We start from the raw sequence: 17,422 nt of genomic DNA, 5'->3' as shown, positions 1-17,422 counted from the left end.
AGCGAGAGTCCGCAGCAACGGTACAGTTCAACTTGTCAGTAGAAGGCAAGCTTAATGTCAACCTCCTGGATGAACTAAAATAACTGACACCAGATGTTAGCAGCATCTGAAAAGGGTTTCGAACAGGAAGTGCTTAGGTGCACAGTAATTGCGAGAGACATACCCAAACATTCCTGCATTACACTTGACCCAGAGTGGTTTTGGAGAGCTTAGACTCTGAGGAGGTCTACCAGCCGAAATGGCTCAATTTGAACTGTAAATAGCTAACGTAAGTGTAATATAATGTGTAATATAATCATGAGTGATGTAAATACACATAAAAATGAGAATAAGAAGCGTCATCATTGTCTCGGACACATGACATGGTGACGAAAAATCAGTAGAAAGCATGCAGCTCAATTTATTCTTGATGCATAACATTTTTTTGTGACAAAGTGTGTTTCCACCTTTGAAGACAGTTCATTTTTCGCTACTTAATCACTCCAACAATTCAGATTTTAAGCTCAGAATTTAAGTTTAAGTACAAGCATTAGAAAACATTTAATTCGATTCAAAAATAGCGGTACAAAATAGTTGTTCGTTACTCCAAAGTCTAAAGCGCCCTCTATCAGCATTTTTTGAGCTACATCTTCAAAATTTATTTTTAAGAAAATACTGATGAAAAGAATAGTTTTAGCGAAAACCGCAAAACGAATCGACCAATTTTTCCATTTTTTATGATCATTTGAAATTTTGGACCCTAATCTTTAATGACGCCTATCTCCTTCGGAAGACGTTCGGGACCCTCATTTTTGACTTTATATGTGGAGTTACAAGTGCAACACACTAAGTCAAAAAACATGGTTTTAAGTAGCCGATTAAAGATTTTTTTTTGCTTTGTTCAAACTAATAGCCTAAAGTACTTAATGTAATTAAGAAACCTTGAAATATAAAAGAAAAACATAAGCTATGATAATACATTTCACCAGCCGAAAGAACCGATTTTCTGTGATCAAGAAAAGCTAAAAATCCGAAAATCAATTATATTTGACTTAGTGGGTTTCACTTATAACCCCACGATATTTTTTGTCCTGATGTGTACTATCACCTTTAAAGTTTTGCCCAAGAGTTCAGAAACATCCTGTATAGAGATAATTCACTTTTTTAATTGTCTGTGAGAAAAACGTCATAAATTTAGATATTCATATTCGCAACTCCAAAGCTCGAATACGCCACCTTATGGTGATTAACAATACTAATGAAAAAGGTAAAACATTCCGTTCCACGTGTTTTTTTTTTGGGGGGGGGGGGGGAGGGTGGTAAATTACTGGCTTCAGACAGTTTATGGTGGAATGTAATTTCAGAGGAATAGAAAAGAAATCTTCTCACAAACACGATGAAAAATTACTGTTATTCATAAAGCTTCAAAGCAAGTTATAACTTTCGGCATTTGTTTGTTTCACCTTTTTCGTCCGCCATTAGACAGTAGCTGCAGCGTTCCCTATAGTTCGTTCGAGTTGCGAATAGCACCGGGTGATGTGCGAGTCATTCAAAACATAAACCAATACAAAACATAATTAAAAATTAAAATGAACTGAAGTCAAGAGTCACCTTTCCGCATCCAGGGTACCAGGAACTGTGGTCGTCTGACAATGGGGGCTGGCCACGGTGTGCCATCGCGTGAGGGCGGGGCGGGGCTGCACGCACTCCGAAGTGAGTCGGAGCAGGGCGGGAGGGTCGAGGGACGTAGAGGGGCCGAGGGGGCGGCGAAATTGGCGGCCAGCGGCAGGACCGGAGCCCCCCTCCGATAAATCGTCCGAAGTCGAGGATGAAAAGCTGGATATCCTGAAAAAGACGAATGTTTTCAACTAACATAGGATGGAGTTGATTAATGCAGCACACACAATGGTTTCTCTGACATGTTTTTGAATTCACACATTTATATAAATACTAGTGGTACCTGCACGGCTTTGCCCGTAATAGAAAAAAATTAAACGGTCTTTTGGTTCGCCTGTATATTTACAAATAATGTGTGGTGAATTTTCTCGCCAATTGGCTTGTACCAATGTTATGGTTCCACGTTATGATAATTTCGTATCTCGCCAATTGGCTTGTACCTGTGTTACGGTTCCACGTTATGATAATTTCTAATTTACTCGTCCATCTTATGATAATTTTGTTCTTAAAATTGGAATAGAAAAAGAACCACATCGAATTTTCGAAAAATCGCTTCGAGGTGCACACCCCCATGCTACAAACTAACTTTGTGCCATATTTCATGAAAATCAGCCGAACGGTCTAGGCGCTATGCGCGTCACAGAGATTCTGACAGACAGAGAGACTTTCAGCTTTATTATTAGTAAAGAAAACATGGAGTTTGTGTGTGTGTGTGTGTCGGTCATCTCCTTACCAAATAACATGGTTTAGAAGCACGAAATTTTGGTTACGTATTCATTGGATTAGATCTTAATGAACCTTTTTTTTCCCTCAAATTCCGAGTATTTTCTCATTTCATTAAAACATTTAAAGAAAAAAATGTAATCAATAAACATAAAACAGCGTTTATATATATATGGGAGTATGTTTATTGATCGTCTATTAGCAGAATACAAAAGTACAGATTTACAAAATTTTGGTTACAGATACCTCGAGTTAGGTCCTGAATCCTGATGCACCTCGGAGCGCTTTTCCAAAACTTTAAATTTACAATCATTATAAACTAACAATATAATTTTATCGTTGCCATTGTAAAAAAAGATATACCTTCTGGTCGGAAAAAGATAAATAAACAAGTAAAATACTAGCTCGATTTTTTCCTGTCTAATTGTATTTAAAGCCTAAACGTCACAAAACTTTACAATAACAAGATTTAATTATTTAGTAACCGACAAAAAAAGATATTTTATAGTTCTAAATGTTTTGTGCCTATTACATTTGATCTTTTTTAGCATTAGCTTTCATGCACTTTTGATGTGAATAATCATAATCATAATTTATCTTTTTAAATTAAACTCAATATTTGGCAAAAGTTGTTAATAAAATTAAATGAAAAGTACCGTTCTGTGACAATTATACATAATCAAGAACGTAGACTAGAGAAAAAACATGACTATGAAAGAATGGTTTTATGAATTGAAATGATAATAATTAAACAGATGAATGCTTTATTTATTAAGCTTTTTAGATAAGAATGAAATTTCTTTAATTGACGTTAAATATTCATTGAATTTTCGACTGTGCTTCGTTTTGAAAGTTTTTTATTTGGAAACTTGAATACAAGATTTCAGAAAAGTAATAAATTATGAATGCTTCAATTATTCGTCCAAAAATTATGCACATTTTTTTTTTTTTAAATCTCAGCCCAACCTTTTTAGTATGTTGTGAGTGGTTATAATATCAAATTTTCAACTATTAATTGTTTTCAAACCAAATCATGTCGTCATATTCAAGAAGTATTTACTAAAAGAAGAAAAATCTTTTGACGTTATTCTTGCTTAAATTTTTATACGCCTCGGCTTCGCTGCCGAGGAATAAATGATAAATGCTTAACATTGAATTTTGTTCTTATATATTTAAATGAATATCATTAGAAAGGATATTTTAATAACAATAACTGCTTTAATTTGAGTCTAAAAGTTTACTTTGATAAAGAGATAATAAATTGTAGAGAGACCATTTTATTTGATAACAAATAAAATGGAAGATCTCATGAAAAGTGGTTGTAGCATATAAAAGGTGTTTTTTTTAGAAGTAGAGAACTTTAGGTTCAAATAAAAAACAGTTGAATGTTGTTAATTGCCATGAATGTTGCTTTATTCGAAAGGTGATTCTTTGTCATTTTTATTTAAATATGATTTCTAGCATATGGCCACCTCGGCTGGCTCGGAGAAAGTCCAATTGGAAAGTCCAATTTTCTATCATTTTTTGCAGCAATGAGGGCCGTATGTGAGTGATATGTGGCGAATGTTCTTGTCCAAGGCGTCAATCGTCTGTGGCTTATCGGTTTAGACCTGAGACTTCACACAGCCCCACAAAAGGTAGTCCAGCGGTGTTAAATTGCATGATCTTGCAGGCCAATTCACGGGTCCATTACGCGAAATTATTCGTTCACCGAACGTTTCTTTCAATAAATCAATTGTGACGCGCGCTGTGTGGCATGTTGCTCCGCCTTGTTGTCTATTCATGATGAAATAGCAAACCAAACTGAACACAAAACAAGTGACAGCTATCAAAATGGCATTCATATCACACAGTGTTGCCAACTTAAAGTTCTATACCTCTAAAAAAAAACACCTTTCACTACTGGAGCTAATAAAACGAAAGTCTTAAGCGCGGTTAAACTACTATTTTCAACAGTTACGAAAATGTGAAAGAACAGTGTTTAGTTGAATTATTATTATTATATTATTTTGCATTCCAGATAAATAGGTGAAAGTTTAATAAATATACAGTCGACTCGCGATTCAACGCGATCTGGCTCAGGCGAAATGAGTGCAACGCAATTTTTCAAGAGTAACGTATCTCAGATCTAACGCAAACAGTTTTCGGAAACGAACAGCAGGGCAGAAACTAGTTGAATATCGTTGGCAGAAGTATCGGCTTTTTAATTGGCTATACTAAATATTGACTCCGTGAATGTATTCTCATCCCTTTTAGCTTCGCTGAAGGCAGAAATCTTCACACAGTACCGAATCAGTCTAAATCTCACTTTGTTAGTGTGTTCGGTTAACCACTGCATAATACTTTTCACATTCATTTCTTTCATTCCAAATATGAAATCTAATTAAATATAGTGGCACCTAAGCGTGCCTCTTCATTTTAAGCTAATGAAGATCGGGAGAGAGTTCGAGGAAAAGTTTCTTGGGGTTGTTCAGTCAAAAGTACTACTTTTAGTCACTGAAGCTGATAAAATGAGTGAAAATAAATAAATAAATAAATAAACAACATGGAGCGAAGAGAAACTTTTACTTTCAAAACGTTTAATTTTTAATGTTTTTTTTAAACTTCTAATTTTGAAATGAGGCGGGGTCTTTATGACGTCACAAGTGATGAACTTCGGCGCGCACTCCACGGGCGCGTTGAATGCGGACGCTTGCTATCTGCCGCGTTTCCAGATTATTATAATTTAGAAGCAGATTAAATATTGCACTTGCTATCAACCATATCGTTGCCAGTACACGTGAGTAAAGAAGCGAATTTATGGCGCTCTGCGCTAATGGCATCAGTGAATGGCACTTCATCGCTTGTGATGCCAAGTGCAGAATCGTAAAAATTGAAATTGAATCTGCGCACCAATTAAAGTAATTGTTAAAAAATATTAAAAACACAAGATAAAATGATGTGCAAATCGAACAGTAAATTAAAAAGTTATGGAAAAATGAGTGTCGTGTTGCGGACTCTACATTTGGACAAAATGCTGTGATATGGCCCTTCTATTTTATTCGTTCGAATAAAACGTTTTTCTTAGGAACCAATTTTCTATTGTCTAGAAATTCGCAACTATTATGAATTGAACGTCTTAATACGGTGATGTACATTACGGCTTCTTTTTGGCCAAATTAAGCATATTTATGCTAAAAAGTTTTAAGTTTTTTCCAGATCTTCAAACGAATCCATATTTATTTTAACAGTATGTATGAAATATTTAAAAAACTGCTATGCTCCGTAATCGCAATAAACAACCAATCAGTGATAGCTCGCAGTGAATTTCTTTTGACAACAATTTAGTGATAAATTCACTTCAAATCAGTTGATACCATATTTAATGATGGTAAAATAAATTATCCAAAAATGAAAAGCGTAGTTCTGCACTCAAGAAGAAAAATCAGCGAAAACTAAAAAACAGGTTGTTAAAAGTAACGAGCGGAAATACGTTCCTTAGAGAAAGAAGGATTTTGCTCCTTCCCATTTTCCTTAAAAAGGAGAAATGTGTCTTATTATTTGACAGGGAGAAAAATAAATAATTAAATACAAATAATGTTTTAATGCATCTTATATTCTACGAAAAATACTTTTTCCCTTCGTTTACGAACAGTATTTCCTAATTACATTGAACAACTCAATATAAAACCTTGGAAGTTATTTTCTTTTTATTTTTTATATATTTTTATTTATTTATTTATTTATTTTTTTAAATTCTCAACTTGTTTTCTTTTGCTTCAAGCAAAACCAGAAACTCCCAAAAAAAAATTCTGTAATAAATTCTGAACTTTAAAGATAAAATAATCCTTGTATTTTTACACAATTTGTGGAAAATATATATATTGCATTGCTGAAGACTTGGAAGATATACTCATGCTTCAGCCACAGCCTTCTATATATCAGGCCTACGCGCTGTATTGCGCAATCGGTGTCACGTGACCTCAAGCAGGCTTTGAGCGGGGAAATCCCTTTAGTTCAAACAGTGTTGTGGACTTCAAGTAGCTGCTCGTTGCGGATGCAATATTGTATTTCATCTCACAACTTTAGTATCAAATAGCAAAGTAATATTTATTCCAAATGTGTGAATACGTTATCAACTGTCTTTATGGAGACTTGAAATGATGTTTTCTTTTTTGTTCTTTGTATTTGACTGTGCTAAATCGTTACGTTTCGTCAAGTTTACATTATAAGCCGTTGGGATACTTTGGTGGTGAAAATTTAACGTATCAAATGTTTAACATTTCCAAATATGTTTGAAGCTACTATTGTTGGATTAAAAAATGTTAAGAAGGTAAGTGTGGTTACCAATGGTTATTTTTAAGCAGAATTGATAATAAAAATAAATACAGTAAAATCCCTCCTAGCGGATACCCCTCCTATGTGGACACTGGACAGTATTTAATTCTTCGATTCTAAGGTAAAATTAAAAGGTATTATTAAACCTCTGTCATGCGGACACCCCTCAAAAAATTTTGTCTTGATAGTGTCCGTATTAGAGGAGTTTTACTGTACTTGTAAAATAATATTTTAAGGATTTTTTACTTGTAAGGGGCGAATTTTTATGTATGTTTTTTCATGCTACATATTTTTATCACTTTCGATTTTAATGACGAAGCTTTTTTGCCCTCAATTTGTGTTATGATTATTTTTTGTAACTATTGTTTAAAGGAACTTTTTAACATCAATTGGCTGAAGAGTGCTGTTTAATAAATACATTAGATCGCGGTTCATTAAAAAGAGCAACTGTTTTAACTTTTAAAGCAGTTTCTATTTCTGTAAGGTACTATACTCTATTATTGAAAGGCACACATTTTTATTTATGTTTTTTTCATGTAATACACGTTTATTACTTTCGATTTTAATGACGAAACTTTTTGTCTTCACTTTGGTAAATGATTATTTTTTGTAACTAAAATTTCAAGGAGCTTTTTAATATGAATTCTCTGAAGAGTGCAGTTCAATAGATACATGAAATCGTGACTTTTGAAAAACACCAACTTTTTCTTTTAAACTCAGCTTCTATTTTTATAAATGTATTTTGAAATGTTGTGGATTTTTTTTTTTTTTTTTTTTGGAGGAATTCATAGCAAATGAAAATGAATTAAAGCTTTTAACAACTATTAGCGAGCCATGCATTAGAAATGTGGTACATGACAATTACAAGCTTAGCTTTCATACCATTTTCTTGATTTTGAGAAATATTATGCAAACGATTTATAACATACTGTAGAATAACTTCTCCAAAAAAAAAAAAAAAAAACTCACAGATAACTCATGATAAATCTTAATTATATTTTTTACTCTGAAATATATGCTTCAGTATTGTCCTTTTATACCAATTGTTTAGTTTGTTTCAATTGTTCAGATGTTTTGTAATTATTTTTGAGTATTGGAGTGATTTTTTTCTCAAAAATGTATGCTGTTTCTTTTGTTTGTAACAGTTAGAAATATGGCTAAATATTGGTTTATTTTATTCCATCTTATTATTTTTTTTTTCATTTGTCTGTATTTTTATCAAAGGAAATCAATACTACTGTAAATCATTCGTGTGAAAAATGCAAAATATTTATTAGTTTATGAATAAGAAATATGCACTTCCCGTTTATCTTCCCCGTCTGTCTTAATCATTTTACAATTTACAGTAAGCAAAATTTATTTCGTACTTTCTTTTGCATTATGATTTGAAGTTGAAGTGTATTTTCTTTTTACCCATGAAAATTTTCATTTTTATTCATTATCTATATATTTATTGCGAATATAATATTTAATGTGTCATGCATGAATTTTAATTTAGTTTACTATTTAAGAACTATTTGTGTCGATATTAAAACTCGAACGATATAAATTTTTAATTTAAAGATGTATCGGAGTATTTCACGTAAAAATTAACTGTTTTCTTAATGGATTATAAAAAAATCTAAATTTTTATTCACGGTAGAGCTATTATGAGATGTAAACAAACCGCCTTCACGGGCGGCCATGTTGAATGAGCGCGCAGGCCTTGTGTTAAGATGGCTGTGCTTCAGCACTAAAGTAATTTAGAACACCATTCATTCATTTTCAAATTCGGAGTTAGTTATGGTTTGATTTTTTGAAGTAACAGTTCATAAACGCAATTTATTCAAACATTTTGTTCAAGAGCTTCTGGATTGCTGTGTTGACGCACTTAAGCTTTCACAGATGAGTATACATTTGGCAAATTTGAAAATTAAATTACAGAATTTTGCTGATTAAACTACTATTTTTTCTTGATTATTAAAAAAAATCTGACGTTTGCATTAGGCTCCTTCCTTGCACGTCTATTAAGTAGTAAATGTTTCATAACTGGAAACAATATGTGTGCGTTTTCATGTACACACTTTGGCAGCAGCAGATTTACACATTTGGAGTCCCGTCACAATTAATTTTTGAGGACCCTTCACCTAATGAAGTTTTTGTTTTTAATGAGCCGTTTTGGCTCCCTTTCGGAACTCTTGTGTGGGGGGGGGGGGGGGTCCCGCGCAATAGCGACATGGTAATTCCACCGCTTTACATTAAAGAATACGCTTAAGAAGTATATTTCCAGACTCTTTCCACCAGATATGAAATTGCTAAATAATGCAGCAGAACCTCGTATATCGGGCTCCATTTTATCTGGCTCTCACGGAACAAATTTGTGGAGTTAAAAAAATTATAATTATACTTTACTAATAAGTTGTAACTTGTTTTAAAGTAAGTAAAACTGATTCACACTACTGACACTCTAAATTTACAATGAATTTACTGAATGAAGTTCAAATTCAGGATAAAATTACCAAGTTGGAAAGTGATGCTTCTCTTAGCAGAAAATTCCGACAGCTGTAGCTGGAACAATCGGAAGCATGGAAATAGATTTATACGACTTATTCTCCTCACCTGACAGCTGTTTTAGCTGGTTTAGAATTTACGTGTGTTGCAAGTAGACAATATATTTTAGTAGTTTTTGTGCAAACGGTACATTTTATAAAACAGTGGTCCCCAACCAACGGTCTGCGGCGTGGCCCGTGAAGTTGATCCATGTGTATCGAAATTCAGCATGTAGTAAGGATGACAGTAATTTTTGGTTTGTAATTGTTAGTTGTCTTTTTTGTCTTACCATGCTATCCAGATTTTTTTTTTTTTTAATAGTCTTCTTTTTTTTTGTTGAGAAATCACGATTGCTAATTGTTTTTACTTGACCGTCCTTGATGTTTGGTTCCTTTTTCAACTCCACCGTCTTCTGCAGGCGCGACTCCTCCCGGTCGGTGGCATCCATGTCCTACGCACACTCACACACATATACACTCACACACTCGCACTTTTACACACATATACACACGCACTTTTACACATATACACACACACATATACACACTCACATATCACACATATACACACTCACACGCATACACACAGGCACTTTTACCCACATACACACTCACACACATACACACATGCACTTTTACACATATACACATACACGTTCACACACATAAACACACGCCAACGTGCATACACACAAGTCTACGCACACACACAAGTTGTGTGTGTACGTAGACCTGTGTGACAAAAGCATACACATACACAACTGTACACACGTAACAGACCCAAGAGGAGGGCAGGAGACGCTTCTGGAAACGAGTAGAGTAGTAACCAATAACTAGGGTCCTGTCACAACTCGTGATGGCGAAAAACATAATTTGAATTCAAAATTTCAAAATTCAAATTAATTATAAACTTAAAACAGTTTTTTTTTTTGTTCTAACGTATGGCGCGCGGGTAGAAAAAAGTTCGGCATTACGAAAGAGAAGCCCAAATGCAGTAAACTCCCGATTAGTCGCGGAATAGGGTGGCACGGTAACCGCAGATAATCTGAATAACAGGTGAAAAACGATACTACTGTCTACAATAGCTAAAATACATGAGTAACACTCAAACATAAATTATAGCTAAAAGCTTTGTTACATTGCATCTACTAACATTGAAGGTAAAAAATATGCATATGTAAAAGCTGAAAACGAATAATAACACAATCATAAGTTTGAAAATCATTTAATGACCATTGTTATATATATATATATATATATATATATATATATATATATATATATATATATATATATATATATATATATATATTTTGTTACAAATTCTGTAAATAGTAATTATTATAGTAACGTAACCTGTAAATAGTTTCCCGTAATGAATATACAGCCCCTATACATTCGGTTGAAGTATATGGTCCCCCTATTTTTCATTGATAAGATTCGTGAATGAATAAAAAGAAGAAATAAAATAACGGTCTACTATTTTCGAGAAGCATTTGGAATCTTGTGGAATATTTGAGAGTTCTCTTTCGTTGTGTATAAAAAGCGTTATGCATGGTAAAGAGTTAGTTTCGATTGAGAATTCGTACTGAGAGTGTATTAGCTCTGTTTATTGCGAGACATTTCGCTGTGTTGTTTTTCGTATTTGGAAGTAAATACGTGTGTAACCGTTGAGTTTACGGTGTTGTGTGATATTTGCTTAATTGCTGATGACTAATTTAGCAGTTGTTGACGATCTTTCCTATACATAGTGTAAATAAATTTCCTGTATTTTTCTCACGAACTGTGTCGTCCTTGCAAGAAAGTGGGAGTCGCACCGGATCCGTTATAATTGGCGCCCAACGTGGGGCTACTTCAGGACTTTCTTGGAGTAAGTGTGACTTTGGACATTTTTTTCATAAAAACTTTTTGAATTTGGACTTTATTTTTATGGTGATTACTCGCGCAATGAATGAACAATTAAAACAACTTCTTGACGCAATCAACTCTGTGAAGAGTGATATGGCGGCTAGTCAAGAACAATTAAAAAATGATATGGCGGCTAATCAAGAACAATTGAAAAATGAATTGGCGACTAACCAGGAACAGTTAAATAGTGATTTAACTGCTAAAATTACTACAAGTCAAGATGAAATAAAAAGTGACCTAACTTCGATGAAAACCATGATAGAGAATCAACTAACCGCCATGGGAGATAAAGTTGATGCTCTGGAAGAAAAATTTGATACTGTGGAAGAGCGTATCGCCAATGTAGAAAATAAGTTGGAAAAAGAAGATAAGAAATTTACTTCATTTAAGGAAGAAATAATTAAGGACATGGAAAGGAGATTGGCGACCGTGGAAAGCAGCTCTGTACAGTTTGGCGCTCCCACATCGGTTGCTCGACCGTCATTTAAACTTGCCACATTCGATGGGAAAACTTCGTGGCAGGTTTACAAAACTCAATTCATGATAGTGGCGGAAGCGAAAAGATGGGACTCTGCTACCAAGGCCTGCCATCTTGCAGCATCCCTGAGAGGTGACGCAGCGGACATTCTTCAGACCCTTCCGGACAGCCAGCGCCTGGATTTCGCTGCCCTCACATCTGCGCTGGAGCTTCGCTTCGGTGAGAAGTGCCAGAAAGATTTCAGCAGACTCCAGTTGAAGTCCCGTTTCCAGAAAACCGGGGAAACCCTGCAAGAGTTAGCGGCGGACGTCGAGAGACTGTCTCATCTTGCTTTTTGCGACTGTCCTGCGGATGTTCGAGACAACCTAGCACTCAACTACTTCGTCGACGGAGTTCGGAATCCTGAAATCCAGAAGGCCCTCCGAATGGCGAATGTAAACGACCTGAAATCCGCTTTGGTGTATGCAATGAGATACGAGGCCGCCCAAGAAGCAACCCGTGTGGATCGCCATCTAATCCGGACTCAGGAAGCTGAAGAGCCTGATTCCAGGTCGTCCCACCTCGCTGAACTAGAGAGACAACTCGGTGACTTGGCAAGGACTGGGCGACGTTAAATATGCTCGTGGTCTCAAAGTCCTCCAAGTGAAACGATACCTCTGGGGGTGCTAGCACCAGGTAGCTATTAGCTCTTGGAATAGTTCTAAATTCTCATTAACTGTTCGATCCGGTGATGGTGCTGCCATCTATCGGTATATAAAATAATGGAGGCAAGACACTTAGTATGCAGTCCTCGACATAAATACAGTTGTAGTCAGTTGTGACTTGGCAAGACATCTGAGCAGCATAACAGCCCAAAAGAAACAAGAGCAAATGTGCTGGAAATGCGGTAGTGAAGGGCACCTGCGAAGGAGTTGTCCGGCTCGCCAAGCTACGCGAGGGAAGGAAATCACCACCACCAGAGCTCTGCAGATTTCCTCTTCTAGAAGTGGCGGTAATGGACTTTTCATTTATGCACATGTAAATGGGAATCCCTGCAAACTGATTGGCGACACTGGAGCCAATGTGACAATCATTAGGTCAGATGTGGCTCGTGAATTCGGATTGAAACTGTTGTGGACATCGCCACGCGTAAGTCTCCAGACTGTGACAGGTGACAATATGGAGATTGAAGGCAAAGGGGACTTGGAAATAGTGTTTGGGAATGCCACCTACCATCATACGGCATTCGTCGCTGATATCACGGACCCCTTCATTCTCGAATTGGACTTTTTAAAGAAATATGACTTCAACCTCGACTTCAAGACTAATGAGCTGCACTCGATGAGAGAAGACATAGCCGTTTTCCCCGCAGAAAGTGATGTAAAATCCGCTCATCAAATAATAGCCCAAACAGATTTATCGATTCCCTCAAGGTCAGAATCATTAATACCTGGCTCCATTGAAGAAAGCAATAGTTTTCGATTTGGACTCATTGAGTACCCCAACTTAAGCAATAACCCAAAAATAGTGCTGGTAGCATCTACGCTTGTGGACCTTTCTAAAGATGTAATTCCTGTGCGAGTCGTCAACGTGAGTGAAAGGCTATGGAATATCCGGAAAGGTGAAGTGTTGGCAACTTGTACTCCAGTAAACTGCATCATTAGAAGAATCAATTCCCACGAGACTATGTCTTCTGAGTCCTTGGCATCGCAGTTAATTGGGAGTGCACCCTTATCGAAAGATCCAAGAACTGCTGCGGAACAATTGGTAGATGACTTCAAGCATCTGTTTTCATCTACATCGGAGGATGTTGGTCGTACGATTTTAACGCAGCATAGGATTTACACTGGAGAACACCCCCCTATTAAACAGCATCCAAGATGACTACCGTTCGCCAAGCAGGAAGAGGTTGAGACCCTCCTGAAAGAGATGAAGGAGAATGATGTAATCGAACCTTCATTCAGTCCTTGGGCCTCTCCCATCGTTTTGGTCCGAAAGACAGATGGCTCCACCAGATTTTGTGTCGATTACCGACGGCTGAATGAAATCACCAGGAAAGACAGTTACCCTCTTCCACGGATAAACGACACCTTAGACACTCTTTCCGGACACAAGTGGTTTTTGACCCTGGACTTGAAGAGCGGCTACTGGCAGGTTGAAATACACCCTGATGACCGAGAGAAGACAGCGTTTACAACTGCACAAGGCTTATGGCAGATTAAAGTGATGACCTTCGGCCTCTGCAATGCACCAACTACGTTCGAGCGTCTTATGGAGACAGTGTTAAGAGGACTTTCCTACGAAACCTGTATGGTCTACTTAGACGATATCATTATCGTGGGACGCAGTTTCGAAGAATATCTGGCAAATCTTAGGAAGGTGCTGCAAAAGCTTAAGGAAGCTAATCTGAAGTTAAGTCCGTCCTAATGTAATTTGTTCCGCCGGGAAGTGAACTACCTTGGTCACATCATCTCTTCTGAAGGTGTACAAACCGATCCAGAAAATATATCTGCGGTCAAGAGTTGGAGTCGTCCCGAAAACATCCACCAGCTGCGAAGTTTCCTGGGGCTCTGCACGTACTACAGGAAGTTTGTGAAGGGTTTTTCCAACATTGCACGACCTTTGCATCAGCTGACGGAGAGCAAGCAAAAGTTTGAATGGTCCAAAGAATGCGAAGATGCATTTCTACGACTGAAGGAGGCTTTAACATCAACGTCTATCCTCGCCTATCCTCAGCCTGAAAAATCCTTCATCCTGGACACTGATGCGAGCAACGAGGGCATCGGAGCTATTTTATACCAAGAAATTGACGGCAGTGAACATGTCATCGCTTACTGGAGCAAATGCTTATCAAAGTCGTAGCGAAATTACTGCGTCACCAGAAAGGCGTTACTGGCCATAGTGAAAGCTGTAGAACACTTCCATCATTACCTCTACGGCCGAAATTTTCTGCTTCGGACAGATCATGCCTCGTTAACTTGGCTTTTGAACTTCAAAAATCCGGAAGGCCAGATAGCCAGGTGGATACAGCGACTCCAGGAATATGACATGGAGATCAAGCATCGAAAGGGGTTGTCTCACGGTAATGCAGACGCTTTATCAAGGAGACCCTGTCCTGAGAACTGCCACTATTGTTCCCGAATCGAGAAACAGTATGGAACGACTAGCCCTACTGCCTATCAGGTGACAGTGACTCCAACATCACCAGAACCTGATCCATGGAGTGACGACCAAGTTCCAAAAGATCAACTTGAAGACCTCGACATAAAACCAATTTTGGAGTTCATGGAGAGTGACAGTCGGCGACCTAGCTGGCAGGACGTTTCCATCTTCAGTCCTGCAACAAAAAGATACTGGGTTTTATGGAACTCACTCCATTTACGGAACGGCGTACTGTACCGAAAATGGGAATCTGATGACGGCAAAACATCTAGGTGGCAGTTACTACTTCCCCGATCAAGGATTTCAGATGTTCTGAAAGAAATACATAGTAGTGCGACTGGAGGGCATTTTGGTGTCTTGAAAACCTTCAATAAAGTTCGGGAACGCTTCTTCTGGAGCAAGGCGAAGGATGACGTGGAGAAGTGGTGCCATTCTTGTGACGCCTGTGCTGCTCGTAAAGGACCGAAGAAAAGAAGCAGAGGGAAGCTACATCTGTACAACGTTGGAGCTCCTTTCGAATGAATTGGGATCGACATCCTAGGTCCTATACCAAGAACTGCTGATGGAAACAAATACATTGTTGTTTCCATCGACTATTTCACCAAATGGCCCGAAGCATATCCCATTCCAGATCAAGAGGCTACCACCGTAGCAGAGCAAAAAAAAAGCTGTTGTTTTTACAGTAAAATACTGGCAGCTCGCATTCCAAAGAAAAACTGCAAAAATTACAATTCTAAACTGTAAAATTTGCAGTAATATACTGTTTTATAACAGACTTTTACTGTGAAATTTACAGCGATAAACTGTAAAATTATCAGTAATATACTGCTTTTTAATAGAACTGCCCTGTAAAACTTAAAGTATCTAACTGTAAAATTAGCAGTAATATACTGTCTTTTAATGAATTGCCCTGTTAAATTAACAATGATTAACTGCAAAATTAGCAGTAAAATACTGTTTTTTAATGGAACTGCCCTGTAAAGCTTACAGTATCTAACTAAAATTAGCAGTAATATACTGTTTTAGGAATGACTTAACCTGTAAATTTAACAGAGATAATACGTAAAATTAACAGTAATATACTGTTTTTTAACGGAATTGCCCAGCAAAATTAACAGTATGAAACTGTAAAGTTAGCAGTATTATGCTGCGGAATCAGCTAAATTGCGCCATAAAAGCAGCAGTAGTATACGGTTTAAAAAATGATTTGTACAGTAAAATTAACAGCAGTAAACCATAAAATAAATAGTTATCAATTTTTATGCAAAAGGGTTTTTTCACCCTATCATTGTTTCTTTTCATAGTCGAAATCACTGCTTTTACAGCTGAAGAACAATTTAGAAAAGTAAAGCAATTGATTTTGTATGTAAGTTGTAAAAATCAGCCTACATACGAAATCGGTTCCTTTTCTAAAGTTTTTCAAAAAAAAAAAAAAAAAAATAAATAATGTTTTAGGCTATGAAAAGCGACAAGTAAAGAAATATAAAAGCCTTTTACATAAAAATAATTAACTGCTGTTAAATATATGTTTTATTGATATTTTCCTTGCACACAAAACAAATACCTGTTAAAGAAGAAAAAGTGGCGCATTTTCATTTATACAAAAAACTTTTAGCTCTATTGCAAACTTAAAAATTTACAAATAGAAGGAAATTGCAAAATATGGTCTGAAGCTTTATTTTCAGAACAGTTATAGCGTTTTCATAAAACAAACCTTTTTGATCCATGAAGGTATTAAAAATTAGAAAGTTTTTTATACATAACTGAAAATACTACATCGTATCTTCACTAAAAGTACTTTTTTCACTTCCAGCATTGAGTTGCTGAAATGTGCAGCATAACGTGGGAAATGTTTTGCTGTATGCAATCCATTAAACTTTTAAGCTTATTTTAACTTTATACATGCAATTCAGTGCATTTATTTTTCTTTTTCTGGTAAAACAGAATATTTTTATGGTTTTCTTTTTTTAATGTTATAAGTTGCATATGGACCTACTTTATTTCAGAAATACTAGTAACAAATCAACTTCTTTTCACACCATATGTGCAGTATTGAGACTATGCACAGAATGGTTTTTATTGTAAACTGATTATTATAGATTAGATAATACTTCATCCTATTAGCCTTTTAAAATTTTCATAGATGAAAACAAATATATGACGGTTCAAAATTCCAAAGCAGAACAAAACAGAAACATTTTTTCACTTAGTATAATAAAATCTGTCAGGTTTATCACTACTAGTATTAAGTTAAAAATTGGTTTTACTACTCCAAAAATTATATAACTTTATATTCTGTTATAATGTTTTCATGAGAAAAAACGAAACATTCACACCAATAAAAATTGCCAAATTATTTTATTTCGTATACATCACCTTTGAATATCGATTAGTAGTTTTTACAGTGAAATTGCAGAAATTCATTTAAAATCGAATGCTAATTTTTTCAAGGTCAGCGTTTTTACATCACAAACTTGCTTCTTTTTTGTGACACCTTAGCCGACTTCGGTGCCATCATTAGAACTTATATTATGAAAGCATCTGTCAAAATAAAAAATTGTTAGAATCTCATAAAACTTGTAGACATCAAAAAACATACATGGAAAAATCAAATTACGTAGGTATAAAAATACGCCCTAAAATGATTAAAATTATGACTCTGAATGATCTG

At 35.9% G+C, this 17,422-nt stretch overlaps 1 pseudogene; it reads right to left on the bottom strand.

Annotated features, from left to right (window-relative positions):
* Positions 1-17,422, bottom strand: part of LOC129235247 (synaptotagmin-15-like) — a 191,290-nt pseudogene that overhangs the window by 23,193 nt on the left and 150,675 nt on the right.

The sequence above is a fragment of the Uloborus diversus genome, chromosome 2 (genome assembly GCF_026930045.1).
Source record: "Uloborus diversus isolate 005 chromosome 2, Udiv.v.3.1, whole genome shotgun sequence".
NCBI classification, from domain to species: Eukaryota; Metazoa; Arthropoda; class Arachnida; order Araneae; family Uloboridae; genus Uloborus; species Uloborus diversus.
This window is presented reverse-complemented; position numbering and strand designations above follow the sequence as displayed.